The sequence below is a fragment of the Nilaparvata lugens genome, chromosome 4 (genome assembly GCF_014356525.2).
Source record: "Nilaparvata lugens isolate BPH chromosome 4, ASM1435652v1, whole genome shotgun sequence".
NCBI classification, from domain to species: Eukaryota; Metazoa; Arthropoda; class Insecta; order Hemiptera; family Delphacidae; genus Nilaparvata; species Nilaparvata lugens.
The window spans coordinates 17,245,439-17,265,171 of record NC_052507.1 but is presented as its reverse complement, the minus strand read 5'-3'; the positions used below and the strand labels follow the sequence as shown (position 1 = coordinate 17,265,171).

Below are 19,733 nucleotides of genomic sequence, written 5' to 3'. Positions count from 1 at the left end.
TTCCAACTACTGTCTTGCTATTTTTATACCATAAATCAAATCATCAACATTACATGAGAATAGTACATGTTCATAGTTTGGTGAATGTATTGAAACATTATTGAACATCCCTTTTTTCTTCAAATATATTTTTATTCAAAAATGGTTAGAATCTAACAGTCTCGATTATACAAATAGGGAAATTATTCTTCATCAAATTTGATGAAAAATACATTTTTGGAGGGAAATTATTCTTCATCCAATTTGATAGAGAATACATTTTTTATTTGGTATTTGGAATTCAAAGTGGAACTGTTTTCAGAAGTTCATAAATTTGATTAGTCTTGTTTGGTTATTATATGGTTCCGTGCTACCAAATTTTCTCCAAAAGGTTTGATAGTTTTCACCTATAACCTGAAGAAAAGCTATCGGTTCCTTTCAGCAATATCTTGGCAGAAATTATGAATGGGTTCACTGTTTCTGAATAAGATTTTTATATAGAGAAAATTCGTAACATCATAATGGACTCAATATTAGAAAGAACAATCAGTTTAATATTTTTTCTATTGTTCAAAAAGTATTGATTGAAAATTATGATTTTTCCTTTTATTGTTCAAGGGGTCGATATTTTTCCATTTTTCATTTTGAAGCTAGTACAAAATATACTTTCAATAAAATAGCAGTAATTATACTTGATGATGAATGAATGTTTTAAAAGTATCACATGTAAAATGATCTACATATTTTCAAGAATAGATCCATTTCGCAATAACAATGCTGAGGTGGAACTACAGTTTTCTTTATAGGATTTTTCTTTATAGGATTCTTTGATTTGACCATGATTTTTTCCTGTAGTATTAGACTACCATGACCATTATATGACTCAACCTCTGTCAAATACTAATGTCTTGTTCCCAATCCCCGTGGATAATACGTGACTGATTTATGATTTAATCCACAATTTTTTTGACAATAACATCCATAATTCATTAATTTATTACAATAAGTACAATCACTTGCGAAAGAGTAAACGGGCTCAAGCCCAAAACTGTTCCTATTCCAATTTACACAACACATTCCTAAATGGAGAGTTATTTTAATCTTTACCGATAAAAACAGGTACATAAATAAATTACAAATATCCTTCAATTTTATCAACCTTACTGTCAACGGGGGATTAATGCATCATTATTTACCGAAATATATTGCAAGATTCCTACTCGACAGCTACTTTGAAAAGATATCCAAACTTCTAGTGGAAACCTTCACGCTTCGGTACATTTCACGACTATACTGCACTCTCACAAGGTCGGATACCAAGTCTTTTATCGTTGGAATCTCATTATATGTTATAGCAGCCTGGTTTCTACAGTGGACGCTTCTCTCAGGTAGAAAAAGGATCCAGTTTCAGCTGGGATGAATTGCTTGCTGCTGATGATCCTAATCTATTATCGACAGATTTCTAGAAGTAGAAATATATTTTTTGTGAACAGAAAGTATACCTTTTTGTGGGAATTTTATGAATTTGAATGTTTTTTGTATGGCATATATTACACTATTATTATTACATTTAGTATTCCTATTAATATTACTGTATTCGTATTTCGTATAAATCTTTTCACTTTATTTTATGCTCTATCCATATTCAATTCATTGTAGCCTACATTATAGTTATTATGCAGTGTCATCATTACATAACTGCTATTTGTTGTTCTTATCCATCTATAGAGAAAATTCCAATATTCTGTAAAATGTTTTTCTAGTATTATTATTTATTGCCTAATAATATTAAAATACTGATTGATGAGAAAGACATTGATTACGGGGGTGTCATTCATATGTGCAATATCTCAAATGTGCGAATATTTCAAATTTTCGTTATTTGTGTCTATAACCAGGAAAAGAGCGTGTCAAGTACTTCATTTTGTCTTGAATATTTTTTCTTTTTCTGTCTAACTAATTTAGTTCAATTTTCAATTTCAAAGCTTGTTGAGTTAAGTTAACTGCAATAAGTTACAAAAATTTACTCTCCATTTTTGTGACAGAATAACCAATTAGTTAGGAGCCACTCTTGAAGAGCCTTGAAGTGTTAATTACACAGCAGTCACACCGATGTATCTTCTTTCTTTTTCTTTTTTTAAATCTATTCGTGACCTCCCACCTTGAGATGGAATGATAAATGCAACGAATAAAATGTGGTACCTAGTTGGAACAATGAAGTTTCCTTGTAGACAAGCCATGAGAGATCAACCAAGTTATACAACTCTTATCACGCCTGTTGTTTTCAACTATCCTTGTCATTTTGGTTGTGTTTCAACTGCTCAAGTACAGTACTGCAATTAATACTGCGTACCTACGTGTAATTCTTTAAAAAAATTGAATTATTGATGATAAAAATGGTCATTTCAACCAATAAATAAATAAAACAAATAATATAATTTATTGTGGCCAGTGTAGTTCTGAGCTAACACAATACTGAATAAATATGATGTGATTTATTGAATATAAAATGACATTGAATATTTTGTTCAACCTCTTCTGTTGCGATAATAATTGATCATTATTGATCAATTCAAGTTTGCTCTCATTTTAACTGGAACAGTATTGATAGAATTTTCATTCTAATGAATAATTTAAAGTTCATGAGTTTATTTTTGTTGGATATACTTTGTAAATTATTATGGATAAGAAATGCAATAGATGCAATTAAAGAGAAACGGAACAATTCGTTCACGAATGGAAACTGAAGCTTATCCGTGATAATCGATCGCTTTTGGCGTTACTTCTATAATATAACCTTGAGTGGAAATTACTTCAATGCTGCTTCAGACTATAGCTTCAGTTCAATGAATGGATTTAATTTTTAATGGGATTCTTGTTATCATCCAACCTATTCAAATCAGTCATTTGTCAATTCCGGACCAGCATTGTTCACATGTACTCTTATCAGCTTGTTGCAATAAAAATAAATAATTGATCCGTTTTGGTGTCACTGAAAAAATCAAATGTATTTTCAAATTGATTACTGTATTATAATAATGTAGTTTTTATAGTGCACAATCTCATTAAAATTTTAATCTGCTGACAATTTTCAAATTTCATTTAAAAAAATTATAGATAAAATTCAATTGAATAAGTAGTATTTTCTATGATTGCATATTGAATAAGTAGTATTTTCTATGATACCTAGTTCTTTTTTTAGATAATTAAATGAATGATAAGTCTATCTTCTATTAAATTGATTCGGGAATTACTTTTGAATTGATTCCGTGTTACTTGTGCTCCACGATGCTAGAAAAATTTCTCGATCTAGAATTTTGTTTTTATTTTGTCTGATTTTAGAATTTTAAATGAAATAATATTTTTCATAATAATGATTCAAATGAAATTTCCAATAAGTTATATTGAACTGAAGAGTTCTGATACAAGTGAGTTTTCTTCTTCAAAATAGTGTAATAAACATATAGGTACTCCGTACTTTAATTCACTGAATCACCATCAATTGCTATCTTCAAAGTTCATCTAAGTACTTCAAAGTACTATCATAAGTTGAATATACATTACAGTACTCTCTCAATACTATTCCTACACTCGACTCTTCAATACTGTACTCTTAAATATTCTTACACTACGAAGTTTACTCTTCAATACATTAGACCTAATCGATTTGTATACTGTATTTTTTTTACAAAATATGGACATAGTGAATATTCACCACAAAGACATCAAGTCTGGGTGTGGGGAATGAGTTCCGTGAACTGCATTATAGTAACAATAACAGTTGAAGATTTTTACAATAAATGATAAAACAATAGAATAAGTATAAGGTAGAATAAATAAGATGAAAAAACGTATTTAAAGGATGCGGAGAGCACTCAATGCTATTGACCTTAAATTCCTGTAGTATTGGAAAAAATTAACAAATTAAAGTAACAAAAAATAAAGTAAATTACTCTACTTCAATTCACCGAATCACAATAACTTCATTAAATTGAAATTTTAAGCAGAAGTTGTTAGTTTTAAGTACGAGACAGTGAGGGTGTCACCACAGATCTAACCTTTACTAAGCCTAAGTTCACTCAGCCTATGGTGTCACTGAGAGAGATAAGATGAACAGTATTTGAGGCAAGAGAGAGTAAGCGGGTGCAACCGTTTATCTTTTATTTGAGGCAAGAGAGAGTAAGCGGGTGCAACCGTTTATCTTTTATATGAAGGTCGACGATCTAAATGTGTGTTGGGACGGAAACGGCAATTGGAGACGTTAATTTAGATCTGAGTCTACACTGCAATTGGTGGTGCATGCTGCATGATGGTTGACTATTTTGACAATCCTCACGCTGCAACTGCATGCATTCGCTGATATGTTGTCCTAGGTCCTAGCACGAAATAAACAATTTATTACAGAAGTTTTCTCTGGTCCTAGGAGCAGATACTGTAAATCACTGGCCTCACAAGAAAAGTTTATCTTACCTTCATACTTTTCTAATAAGACTGTTAAGAGTGTTTTTGCGAAGATAATAACATCCATTCGTAGATGATTTCATGCTGTTAGAACACAACACATCTTAACAGTAGTTCTAAACTTCTAATACTCCATTATTTATATTATAGTATACAGTATTTTAAAATTATTGACTGGACTTTAATTAAATACTGTATATACTTTGAGGAAGCGTGATAAGTTTTTTAAGTAATAGCAACAAATAATAGAGACAAACAAATAGGTTTTCGCTTACGCTTATCCTTTCTCTATGATAATAGTCAATGGAATACATGTATTGAAATTGTGAAACCTTCTATTTATTGAAATAACTAGACATTGTTCTTGAATATCCTGAGGAGTACAATACAGATAATTTCCAAGTTTTTCATGAAACTATTGTTAGGAAAGGTCAATTTTTTAGTTGAGGCAGTTCTTCTTTCATATTGTAATAATTTTTTCTGCTATATGAAAATAATCAACAATATTCACCAGCTCCGCTAGTTTCTCTAGTATACGTGAGTATAGATAATGATGTAACAACCGCAACTAGTTCCTCATAAGTGAAAGATTTTGACACTTACTTTTTAATTTAAGGTGGATATTTCCTGTTTGATTTGTATATATTTTATTATCATAATATATATTGTAAAATTTTATTTTGTTTTTTGGAGAAATAAAAAATTGAATTGATATCTAGCTAACTCCACACCCCCGTCACTTCAACACAAAAACTTCATGGTTTTGTCTACTCTTCTAAGTTCACAACTGAATCAACCAATAAAAACAATTGAACGACATACATGTTGATCCACCAGATTTATATTCAACTTGCCAGTCTCCACCTCCACCCCACCTATCTGAACCAACCAATAAAAACAATTGAACGACATACATGTTGATCCACCAGATTTATATTCAACTTGCCAGTCTCCACCTCCACCCCACCTATCTGTTGCACAAACAGAGCTCTATCTCCTCTTCATATCATGACCAATGTAGTTTCAAATTTAAATTTGTTATCCTTTGTATGTGGCAATACCAGTTCATTGCACAGTGAGAAGGGATTAGTGGCATTACATGTTGATGTGGAAGTTTGCTAATGTGTACTGTCAACTGAAGCAAAAAGCCCCAAGGCATTTCGGCTGTCAACTGTAGTTCCATGTAGCATGTACTCCTAGCATACAAATAGATCTACTGGAACACACTAGACGAGTTGGCACTCTCTCACACTCGTTCTGTCTCTCTCAGAGTACAAACCCAATCTAATCACCCTCCCTCTCTTTCCATCTCTCTGCTACTGAGTTCATCATTCCAAATCGGTCTATTGTACACTAGATTGCATTGCAGTTGAATTATTTGCCGCGAATACTGTTGTGGTAGTATGGCAAAGGAAGAGATTTAACAAAGGCTGCCTGCATTCATAACGACCTGGTCATTACTGCGACGCGCAAACATGCTTCTTCTGCACTGGCACTTGCACGCAACTCGGAGCGGAAATCTGAAAAACAAATCTCAAACTCAGCACATTTCACCTTTCGGGAACCATCCAGAGATTATAGAATGTAATTTAAATATAACATTCTAAACTCTCTGGGGCTATCACTAACGTCGGATACTGTTCCATGTTTATTGAATTCAGTATTCCCTTCAGTCTATTTCTTTAGATTTTAAGCATTCTCACTGTTGGGATTTTTGCCATTTCTTTATTTCAGCAATTTTGGTAATGTTCTGTCAAAAAAAAACTTATAGGTACTTTAATTAAGATAGTTTTTTTTATGGATCTGTCCAAAAAAATATTGTTTTAATGCTGGTTCAGCCTATATCATAGAGAAGAAAAAACATCCATCTTTTCCCTATGCATATATTCCGTACTGCATTTATAATAATTATTACCTGGGTTTGATTTGAGCTTAGTTCAATTTACCCCGTATTGCATAGCGCCCACTCCCCCCTGGAGTTGTTTGATTCGGTGGTTGTATAATTATGGTATATTTTACTTTATATATGTTGATGAAATTTTAGATTTTTTGAAACATTCCACCACTATCAAGGTCTGACATATTGCTATTCTTGTAAGGTTTTCATAGTGGGGTTTGAATTTATTGTCTTGACAAAAATCGCAATGCGTTTTCATGGTAAATCTAGGTGTAGGTCACCTAGTATAATTTCTTACTAGTTTCATTATTTACAGGAATATTTTTTGTCATTTTTATGTTTTATGTAGTATCCATTTAACAACGTTTCTATTTATGAAATGAAATTAACTTTTCTGGACTGTGTTGCTGCTGTCGATTTTTCATTATTCTTCTTTTTTCCATCTCTCATTTCACCTTTAAACGCATTCCCTGTTTTCTTGCTTATACTAGTTTCTCTTCATGCTTCTCCCTCATTAATCCTTTTAATCGCACTTCATTGATCTCTTGTCTTTATTTTATCTATCAATTGCACCTCCTCTTGACCTATGTTCATCACTTTCTTGTTGTTCTTTTCCATCTTCCTGTACCCAACATTAATCTACGATCTACCATTTATCGTGCCATATCTCCTTGGTTTTCCTCTTTGTCTTCCCACATTTCTATCTCCTTCCTTATCGCTCTCGCTCTTCACAAGAGACAGCTTCGCACAAAATAATGAAATTCATTAAACGTACCTGCCGCAATGGCATTGTAAAGAGTGTGCATAACAGTTCAAGTACCGACCAGGTTTAGCCGGTGTGTTGTTTTTTGTATGAGAGTCGGATGAACGTGATAATGTAGCCAACTAAATAAACTAGACGCTTGCTCTCACATATAGCGAGCGTCCACTAGAACTGGTTTCCATCGCTTGTCTGTGAACAACAACGAGGTATAGGTATAAATATAGGTTCAGGTACGAGGTATAATGGTGGACGCACATGTGCTCGCTTCTCAAACGAAAAATTCCAATACAATTAATCGGTACAATTATTATCCCAGCTTAAAATGAAATATTCATTACAGAAATTGACCACCTATCTATCCTTTTCTTGTTAGTTCTTCGTTGATATTTTGACGAATTTCATCCTGCCCTATGCACTATGGAGCACCATGTGGCACAACTATTTAATTGGAAGTCTACCTACGTGGAATGCATGACTGTGTACCCGCATCAACAAGTTTATTTGCCTCTTCCCACATGGTCGTCTTCTGGTGAATAAATTTTAATATCATTCTGAGAAGATACTTTCTTCATTGAAGAAGAATCAGCATTTGATATTGATAAGTTCTCTTGGGATAATGAATGATTCTACTTGGGGAATTGGAAAAAATAATGGACTGAGCCGAGTGAGAAGGGATGGGTTGATAATTATCTATCTGTACCAATAAATTTAATTATTCCTTCGGGAATCATAATTTCAAATTGATTATTTCATATAAGCACATAATTTGTTTTCAAGGATATGATTGATAATGTTATCAATTGAAGCAGTATTCCGATTTGCTTTAGTATCAAAAAGTGGAAAAAAGATAAATTGCTTTTGCGATAAAGAAAACAATTCTTCAATAGGCTATTAAAACGTTTCTTTTATTAGAATAAATTCATAATTCAATTGCAATGCATTCTCTAAATATACTGTGAATATATATTATGTTGAAAGTTGTTTACCTTCTTGATCTTTATTCCTGCTTTTGTAGAGTTGACAAATAATATTCAGTAGTGACTAGCTATTAAAATCAATTCAAATTCGATTTTTATCGACTTCATTGTTCATTCATCAATTCATCTTGTGTTATATAACCTCTTTTCATACTGATAGAAACCGGAGAAAAAGGCTGCTATGAATTTCTTTGTCCCAAGTGGAGAATTTTATTGTATGTTATTCAAATGATTTATCATTAATTAAAATTCCTCAAAATGTGAAATATTATTGCGCAAAAATTGAAAATGGAAATTTATCTTCAGTAATATCAAAGACAAAAATCAAATTTAAAGGTATCTTCACTCTGGTAATATACAGTATATTTTTCTTGAGGTAAGGAGGTAGTGTTGAATTTCCATTTTTTCCCGATTGGTAATTGAAAATTCTATTCATATCAATTCTTTCAAATTTCTTCATTTTCCAATACAAATATTTTTGATGAATTTATTAAAAATAGACGAATATGTATTACCATAGTATTAAAATTTCTGTAATACTTAGGTAGACTTGCAATTAATCGTACCCTCTAATTTGAGCTATATTTTGGTATCACAGTGGTCGTACTATCAATATTTTAAGTGGCTTCCAAACCATGCACATTTTAAGCTAATTAAACTTGTGTCATAATTGTAAAGTTTGAATTCGATTGAAATGGTCGGACAAGTACTTATTCTGATTGAAGTACTTGTGGATGAATCCCTGTAAAAGCTTAGTTTCAGTTAGATGAAGCCACCTCTCCCTTCTCAACCCCCCGACCCTGATGGTCTTATTGATCCATTTGCTATCTCTCTCACATCACCGGGCCAGTGTGGGGTTTCAGCTTTTCACTCCCATTACAACATAACTTTATATACAATAGGGAACACAGAACGCTGCTTCCGACCCTATTTCCCATTCCATGTAAGCTAACTGAAAATCAAACCTACACCATGAGAGAGCGAATCATTCTCGATTAATCTCCCTCTCTCTCTCTCTCTCTCTTTGCTCCTTCTCCCCTCAACTCTTTACTGCTATCTGCTTTTTGACACAACTTTAGAAAATTGTATTTATGCTTGTATCAAGGACTCCGATAATGAAGTTTGAAACAATTCAAATTGAATTTTTTTTCAATATTTGATAGATCCAAAATTAATTTTATAGTAATCACAATATGAAATTAAATTTATTAGATTAAATCTAATAAAACGTGTAAGTCATATCAATGGTATTAATATTGTAAACTATTAATAATTGAACTACATTTAAATAATGCATAATCATTTCAACTACACTTGAACTACTGTATTATTCATAAAATGTTATTAATATTAATTTGTTTTTCAGGTAAGGATCATGTCATGATGGTTATGGTGACTCTTTCGAATCAAGATGACAAACTATTCAGAGGTAGGCCTAAAACCTATTCATAGCTTTCCAAACTCCAGTGAAACATTCTCTTCAAAACTGAATATGATACTTTTTAACTAAAGCTCGAATTGGTAAATACGATAAAACTTATTGACTCTAATGAATAACACATCTATTCTTTGCATAACGGAATATGATAGTTTTTTTAAAGCTGAAACATATAGTTACCATGTGGTTTCAGTGACAAGTTTAATCGCATTGAACATGTTAGTTCTGTAGGATTCTAAACCTATTTTTATAGTAATTATGCTACTGAAGCTACCAACCGTAATTTTAAAAGGCATATTGCCGATTCACGGTGTTGATAAATATAATAATAATTGCTACTCAAGAAATGAAACGTGATGAGAAACTATCTTCTTGAAGATATTTGAACATTTGTCCGTTGATAGTATTCTCATGGCTGCCTGCAATTATTATTTAGAACCTACTTTCACTCTATAGCTCCTGATGATGTTGTCCGTGGAGAAGCTAGTAAGTTATGTCTTGTGACGTCAAATTGAGCTAACAGTAAAAACTATTCTTTGATAATTTGTTTTTCTATTACATTTTTGGTATTCCGTCATCACAATGGTTTATTATAATTTCCGACCAAGATAATATTTTTGAAAAGGAACATGCTTTTATATGTTTCGTGGAAGTTTCTTTTGAACGAATGTCATATGTAGCAAAATTTTTATTTTTGTATGTAGCAAATTTAAATTAAAGATAATCTTAATCCAGCAACTTCTTAAAAATCATTTCTGTAATTCAAAGATTTCTCCAGTAGAGTTGATATGATTAATACAAATCAATCATAGGCCACGTACCTAATACAATCAATCAGTCAATCCAACCATGTACGTACAAGAAGATTACGGATATTTCAATTTCAAATGCATACATTAATTTTGGCAAATAAATTTCAAAACTATTCGCAAATGTATTCAACCTCAGTAACTGTGGTTATGAAGATTAAAAAAAAAATTTTTTTAATGTTTGTTGTAACAGACACACTTGATAGTAAAAATCTCACAAATAACTGACATATTTTTTATTGAAATTCCAACACTTGATTGAAACAAACATTATTTTGTGGAGAAAAGTACCAATCCCTCTCAATTCGGAGACCCACTGGTAAAATGGCCTCGAGTGTGTCGTGTTTGTTGAGAAAGGAAAAGCGAATGGGTCCTTTTGACATGGTGAGAATAAAAGGATTCCCCTGAATTAATGTTCGGGCACGATGTGGCAACATCGCAGTCGTCTTGCTGGTGGAGCGTCATTCTTCAAAAAGTGAAAAATCTTTTTCCAACGTGATCCGACACTGAAGCTTTAGAAAGTCCTTCTCAAAAACAGCCTTAAATCATCAAGAATTATTTGTGAAAACCCCGGGTCTTCCGAGTATTCCCACTAATGGCTATTGTTCAGCCAACATTACTATCACATTTAAAATATTTCTTGTGGTTCTGGAAGTGATCTAGTTTATAATAATGATGAATAAAATATTCTGGTTGCCACAATCACTTATTTATCTAAAACTTTATATGAACTGTTGATATTTATAATTTGAGATAATACTATTCTCGGTTGTTACACAATAATCAATCTCTAGTCAACTGACACTTTCATCATTGAGCAGCAGAATATAGTGTGGTTGAAGCCCTACGATTGGTCAGAAGCTGTTTACCAAGAAATGCTGAGTTCTACTGTCATTGGCCGAGACAAGACACGCCAAGTGTTCCAAATATGGTCCCGGGAACCGTTAGACAATAACCAATGAAGAGTTTTGACAATACCAAGTCGTTTTCATAATAGATAAGTAGTTTTATTTCCTTTTCATAATTGATGATAAGTCGTTTTCATCAATAAAAATTGATTCGACCACTCATTTATTCAGAGCTGAATGAGAATGAGATATTTTCCACTTTCGGGCTTGATAATAATTTTAATCTTAGAAAATATTTATTACACTATGATTTACTATCTAATGTAAATGTTTCATTGTTTTTCAAACAAAATCTTAAAGATATTCTCTTATCTATTGTTATTATTCTATCAGTTGACTTCCTATATTGCGTTTTGAATATGTTAGCTTTTTCTGAAAATTTAGTACGATATTATTTATTTATTATTCTAATTTTTACAAGAAAGCACTGATTGGGAGAGAAAAACTAAGGATACTCCTTGTACTATCTCTCCTAAATTTAGAAAATATTATTTTAAAAATCCGAAATGAGGTTATGATTCCACTTTTCTGAAATTTAGTCCTTTTTCACTCAAAAACAACAGAAACTGTGAATTTTGAAGGTTGAGAAACTGGATATCACATTTATTTAGTAATGCACAACGCTAAATTATAATTATACCGTTTAACCATTGATATATTAATTTTCAATCTGTGATCTATCAATCTACTGACAGTATTCCTTATCTTCACGATGTATTTATTCATAGGAATGAGACAATTTATTTTCTAGTAGCTTCATTTCCTACTTTGCATCGTATCATGGAAAAATAGAATCTATATTTAAACTCCTTATCCTATTTTTGATCGCATAGTATTGAAGGGAATCAGCTATCTAGAATATGGAATAACAGTTGACTTTTATCACCTGCTCTTATTATCACATCTCTTGTACGTTATCTAATGCCAATTATTTGAAATCAATGAGTAGGGCGTGGAGTTCAATGAACTTGTATCTATTATTATAACTGTGCTACATGCTTCAAATAAGAGAAATTATTGATAATAATGTTCATCTTAGAGATTAGAATTCTAATCTATTTTGGTGTAACTTTCAATAATTATTTTCACCCATACAGTTGCTGTTATAACTATATTAACAAAATAATGAAACATTCTTACATAATAAACATTAGAAATGAATAATTGATGAACTATTGCAACCGTTATTTAATAACTTGAATCAAAATAACTCTTATTGGTGAAATTTAAATTGATGATCTTGTACAATAAAAAATCATTGAATTTTAAGCTTTATACAAGTGACTTAGCTATTATTGCCAACATTTTTCCTCGGGTTCTTACTTTACTGTAATCATTGTAATGTAATATTACATTCTATACCCTCTGACTGTAATTTGGAAACATATGGATAAAAACTACTGCGAGTAGTTGATAAATTCTGGATTCAACATTTAAAAAATATATAGAAAAATATGCATAATCAATTTTAAGAATGGGTAAAACTACTTTCAGAGTAGTTGATAAATTATGGATTCGAAATGAGAAAAAAATGTAGAAAAATATGCATAATCAATCTTAACAATGGAACTACTTTGAGAGTAGTTGATAAAAATTCTGGATTCGCAATAAAAAAATAATTAAAAAATATGCATAATCAATATTATCAATAATTGAAATCCTTGTTTTTCAACAATGAAAATTTTGTAACGTATTTTCCTACTTATTAACTCATTTTATGATTATCGAGTAGGTAATATTCTTCTTCAAGGTTCTGAAAGTGTAATTTGCATAACAGGTGTTGATTTGGCTAGTGGTTGAACCGTGCCGACTGAACAGTTTGTCTGGTGTTCGTGCATCGTGCTGTTGACTGTTGACTGAACGATGTCTGCTCTGTGATCTGTGATAGAATAGAAGGTTACTTGGAAATGGAAACAGGTGAAAACGTACATAGCGGTGGAATTGCTCCTCCTCCTCCTCCTTTACTCCTTCTTCTTTTTCATTTTCTTTTCTCTCACTTTGTATCTCCTTCTCAGCTTCCCCTCTCCCTCCTCCGTCTCCTCCTCCACCCTTCATCTGGGTTCCTGTTTGGAGGACAAAGACCCTAAAGACGTTGTTCTTGTGAGCTACTTCTCTTATTTTTCTTATTCATATAAAGCTGGTCACTGACTTTGATGACGATGATTCTTACTGTCCTATCAACTAGAGATCCGCTCCAATGCCGCTGGACCCAATCTGATGTTATACTGTAATATCAATTCTGAAATTGATCCCAGAATAGAAACGATTTAAAGTGTTGCCATTCCGCAATAATTATTTCGATTTGTTTAATCAAGAATGTTTGAAATTTAAATTTTGCTCTTGTTTCAATTACGAATATATTCGACTATATTTAATCTCCAAAAATTCCAGGATTTCCTCCAACTAACTTTATTTTTCTCTTTTGAAGAAGACCTAATTAAAATTCTTGTCGAGCTAAGAATTACTTTATGGTTAACCATCATTGTACAAATCCAATACAAAATTAATTATAATTATAACCTTTTGTATTATCTTTGGTTAAATTTGATTTCCAGTATTGACTTAGTCCTAAAGTAGAATAAGAATTGTTAAAAAATGGCATTATGGTTATGAAAAATTAACTTAAATCATAAATCAAATTTACTATCTATTATGAACCATCATATTAACTGGCATAACTAAATCGTTGAGGTTGAACTACGTAGGCCTATACTAAGAACATACTTTCAACAAAGCAATCAATAAGACTAGCGTAATAAATGGTCTAACTGTCTAGCAGTTAACTGACAAATGTAGCCCCGAATTGATACTTCTCATTCTGTAAATCATACGTAATGTATATTGTATGATATTTCATACGTAAATCACAAAAACTAGGGAGAATTTCATTACTATTTGAACATTTTTACTTTATCCAAACTGGTTCAATAAGCGTTTAGGGTTCAATAATACTGACAATTGAATTGATAATCAACTAAGAAAGTATCTTTTGAATGTCAAATCAATTAATTTATCAGACCTACTTTTTATAGAATGATTATCCTACAATTTGAGGGTACCGTACTATATTTTGTATACTGTACTTCTATTGTATGATGGAAGCAAAATTAATAATTTTCATTTATTGCTTCCAAATAGGGTTTTCCCAATAATTAATAACGTAAATTAATAAATATTCGTCATTCGATTAAACTGTATTGATAATAACAATTGTGATTATGAAGAGAGCTATTCACGTATGAGATAAACCAATTAGTAGATACTTGAGAAATTTATTTATTTTTTTAGTGGTAATTCGCACTAATTGTTGAAATTTGTAGATAGGGTTGCTTGTTGAGAGCTATCTGCGATAAAAGGAAATGTAAGTGAATAGCCGTGAAAAGCTCTTCCACCTAATGCTATCTTCCTATCGATTCGGGCGGCTATTGATGTTTGGGGGGTGGGGGGATGTAGGAGACCCATTCCTGCGAATCGCTTTTTCCGACTTCATTTCTTCTCAAATAGTGAAGCGACTCAAGTGAACCAATAGATCAAACTCATCAAAGTACTTCTACCAAATCATTTCAACAACTCCTAGTTGAATAAACTCTTCAATTTCTATAATTAAATTATTCTTATGATGAACTAATTATATTTCATATTTGTTTATGAATTTGATACACTTCAAAATTCTAGTTTTTCTCCTCAATTTCCATTTCAATGTCGTGACCAATTTGGCTTTCCAAAGCTACAGTACGAGATATATAAAAAACAAATCCAACAAGATTCAGATCTATCATTTCATTTAATTTAACTCATCACTCTGCTCTAACCAATGGAATATGTTATTATTATTCCATGTTTACTTTTATGTATTAAATAATGTAAAAAAATGTTTAACTTGGTAAACTAAAGAAATCGTTGTTAACTGATATTTATTATAAAATTTTTTCTACAATCATCAAATATGTCATGGATTCGTAATTCTTCAATTGTAATTTTATAGATTATTGTTATTGTTACCTTCAATAACCACTTCACCAAGATTTTCACGAAATTGTTCTTGAAACTGCATTTATTCTTTAATGAATTAATATGATGTGAAATCAAATGTAAAAGTTCAACGATAACAATACAATTATTTAAAATATAACAACAGTTTGAAATGGTTTTTCCACTTTTTTTATTTCTACTTTCCTTGCCCTATTACCATAGGTAAGGAAAGTATTGCTTTCCGAGAAAAATTAAGGTACCCCAATTTCTATACGTTTCAAGTCCCCTGAGTCCAAAAAAGTGTTTTTTGGGTATTGGTCTGTATGTGTGTGTGTGTGTGTGTGTGTGTGTGTGTGTGTGTGTGTGTGTGTGTGTGTGTGTGTGTGTGTGTGTGTGTGTGTGTGTGTGTGTGTGTGTGTGTGTGCGTCTGTGTACACGATATCTCATCTCTCAATTAACGGAATGACTTGAAATTTGGAACCCCTATAAGGATCCGACACGAACAATTTCGAACAAATCCAATTCAAGATGGCGGCTAAAATGGCGAAAATGTTGTCAAAGACAGGGTTTTTCGCGATTCTCTCGAAAACGGCTCCAAAGATTTTGATTAAATTTATACCTAGAATAGTCATTGATAAGCTCTATCAACTGCCACAAGTCTCATATCTGTAAAAATTTCAGGAGCTCCGCCCCATCAATGCAAAGTGTGATTTTAGATTCCCAATTATCAGGCTTCAGATACAATTTAAACAAAAATTTCAAGTGGAAAAGATTGAGCATAAAAATCTCTACAATTAATGTTCAGTGACATTTCCACCTAAAATTGAAAATAAGCTCCAAATTCGAGAAAATGTGATTATTCAATAATGCAAACTGTTGGCAACTGTTGATTCTATTAAATCATTCACTATGAAAAGATAGCAGACTTCGTGTGTTTCCAGCGTTATTGTCCTGTCACCAGCTGGCAGATCTTTGAATAGTAGACTTGAGATGCGCGTGTACACTAGCGTCAGGTGATCAATCTTCATAACGGCAAGGAAAGTTGTGTGAGTGCGCCACACCAGATTTTATTTCGAGCATTTGGAATTTTCGTAGTCATACTTTGTCATACTAGTCATAATTTGTCAGTGCTAGACATATTTTCTCATTTTGTTGACAGTTTGATTATAAAAAATAAAATGCTATATCTAGTGCACAAAAATAAACATTTTTGTACACAATTAATTAACTATTATAATCTATCATGGTTCTATAGTATGCAACATCTCTCAGAACTCTTGAAAAAGAAGTTATTCATTTATTACTGTACTAAAATTTACTGTCGATCCATTCAATAATGATAATGGAAATTATTGTGAACGTGGGTGCGGTTTTTATTTGTTCATGGAATTGGAAATATTTTGACAGCAAATAAGAGAGTGAGTAACATATTCAATCTAACAATTTTCCTGAAACGAGCTTGTTTGGTTACATGAGCGAGTTTCGAGTTTCACCTCAAATTAATACCGTTGGGTGTGTACTCAGTGCAGTCTCATGTCTCATCCCTACTACAGCAAAATCTATTCTGTCCAAAGCGTTTCCAAGAATCTGTGATGAAGTTTGGTATTCAATTAATTCACGTCAAGAATTAGGTCAGCCTGGTTTTCCAGGAAAGCCAACCTATTCACTGCTGGCAATCTCTTTCTCTCTCTCTCTCGCTCGCTAGCTATCTCTCCTCTCCCAAAGTTATTTGTTTAATGGGAAATTCTCTATTCTACCAGAATCCGTATCTCGAGTACCAATTGAACTCGAAAACTTCATGAGGCAATTAATCATCGTTCAGAATTAAGCAAATGCTTCTGATTCGTCATTTCTATGTTTGTCGTTCAGACTATTTGAAATTCCCTTTTCTCAAACAATTATTTATTTTAAATGAATTTCACATAGAATTCAGGTTGATACAAATTGTGGCTCAGTAAAAATGTCATTCAGATCAAATTGTTATTCAGTGCCTATTCAATTGAGAAGTATGTCGCAATATTATGTAATAATCATTTGAGTAACGTCAGCATTCATAACAAAATGAATAATTGATTGATTGATTGAGTACTCTATTTATATAGATTCCAATATATATTATTTATGTGGCTCATACACTCATATACAATAGCTTACAATACAGCAAAATTATAGATGAATTTACAAAATATAAATTAAGAACATAATTATTGAGCTGTATATGATATGAAAAAAAGCAATCTGTAATAACTATAGATAAAATAGATAATATTGTTATGCATCTACATAAATTGGCGGAGCTTTGGACAATATGTCCATTCTTCGGAAAGAATATTCGAAGTATCCTTCCCACTAACTCTCTACCAAAACGTTAATTTCATTAATTCAACTAAGGATTTATTCAAAAATGAAAATATTGTAAAAGTTTTAATTAATATGAAGATTTAAGAATTTAATAATTAAGATAGATCGATTAGATCGATAGCAATTTATTTAATTCAGTTAGATCGTAGAAAAAAATACATATACCAGTGTTGTTGATATTCTTCTGTGTTTATTCATTCAATAAAAAAGTCGTCCCCAAATGGAAAACTGTGAAACTAAAAAAAAAAACAGTATAGAAAGAACTCCGTCGTGAATATCTTAATCACGCTCCTTGCTGGTCGTTTCTCAGTGATAATATTTTATAAATGGACGAGTCGAGGTAATGGGAGTGCTGTACAAGAAAATTTAATCCAACATCCATCAATCACCTTCCTTACTGCCTGAAAGCAGCCGCTTGACGTCTCACTACTTAAATTTCTTAGTCAGATTTTCTCACAATATCCAGATCTTTCTCGACTCCAGTTCAACCTTTAACGTTCCTGTAGTCAGAACAAGATGAGAAATACTAACTAACAGTCAATTTACTAAAATACTTATAATAATCTTGATAGAAGAGATATTCTTGATAGAATAGATTCAATCTATCCCTTTTAAAATATTTCCTAACAACCTGCCATGCTCTGTATTTAAAAACTCTTCCAATAAGTTGCATGTGATGAGATGAGAAAAACTAATCCAGTGTAGATTAACCTTAGGTTATCTATATTATAATGGAATAAATCTCATGTACAAGTATATATTATTTATGTTTTCTTCCTTGGACAAATATTTGAATACAGAACGGGCAGCAGATAGTAGATTGCTACAGTGAGATCATCTCTAAACTAATGTACATTGGTTAGATGGGAACTTTCACTTTTATTCATATATGGAATACTGACATTTTGAAATGAATCTCATTTTATCGAAGACAAATAAAATATAATTACATTGTCATTGGTGGTAGCCAACAATATTATGCTGACGATTCTATGGCTGTATCGTGATTATGAGATTATACCAGGCAACTCTGGATATTTACAGTGTCTTATTCAGATAACTAACAAAAGAGATACAATCAATCAAAAATGAATTTTATAGAGATAACTGACATTTAAATTTTGCAAATCATTTCAACATTCACATTTATTTTATTCTATTCTACAATAACTTCTCAGTAATACGATAGTCTTTATCAACCTCAACATTTCACATTTCTCAAGCACTTTCACCGCTTAAATAGCATAGTTTCATAGTCTTTCAACATTAATAATTTCCTATAGCGTATATTAATCATGATTTGAGGGAAAGACACCAATATGCTTTGCTACACTGATAACATTTTTCAATCAAACTGGTTACGAGTGGCATCACTAGGCAAAAGATTACATCTATGTGTGAGATCACAGAAAAAATTGAGTATCAGAAAATAGAAAAAATAACAGATACTATACGCTATTTATGATAGTCTTCAAAGATAAAAATATAATTTAAAATTTTGTTTCACTAGATAATATTCACCATCAATACCATTTCAGCCCATAGAAATTATTTTATTCAATTCCAATTGCATAGCAAGCAAAATTTGTCAGCATTTGTTTGATTAAAAATATTGTAAGCTTTTCAAGACTGGAAAATGTGGATGCTGTATCACACTATTTAGAATGGAGGTTAAAACTGAAAACTGTACAGAGCATGAATATTTACATTATCATGATGCAGGTATTTGAATAAATTTAAAATCCAATTACAATTGTGGCAGTTTGAGAGAAAACTGACTCGTAAACCCTGATTGTACTCAAGTTATTAGGATGTAGGTCATTTTAGCAGAAGAAAAGAGTACTTCCTTTTTTGGCAGCTGTATGAATCAACTACCCCTATATAAGCGTGTTTGGGGTAGGGGGGGTGAAAGGGTGCTGGCTCGTGTCGCTTACTGAGGGGTGGATCATAATGAAAATAGAGGCAGAGTTATGACTGAAATATTTTTAGCCAGTACCACCACCCTTCACCATTCAGTGAATCGCCACGCGACAACCCTCCTCACTCATGTGCTGGATTTAAATACTAGAGTGCATTTTGATTAGATAGCTAACGTGGTGGCTAAATAAAGCATAGTCAAGAGCTAACTTGAAACCAGTTTTAGAACAGAACATGAACACAACAATGCG

At 31.9% G+C, this 19,733-nt stretch overlaps 1 protein-coding gene across 2 annotated transcripts in view; it reads left to right on the top strand.

Annotated features, from left to right (window-relative positions):
- Positions 1-19,733, top strand: part of LOC111045241 — a 68,792-nt gene that overhangs the window by 25,895 nt on the left and 23,164 nt on the right. The gene's annotated exons all lie outside the window — the stretch shown is intronic.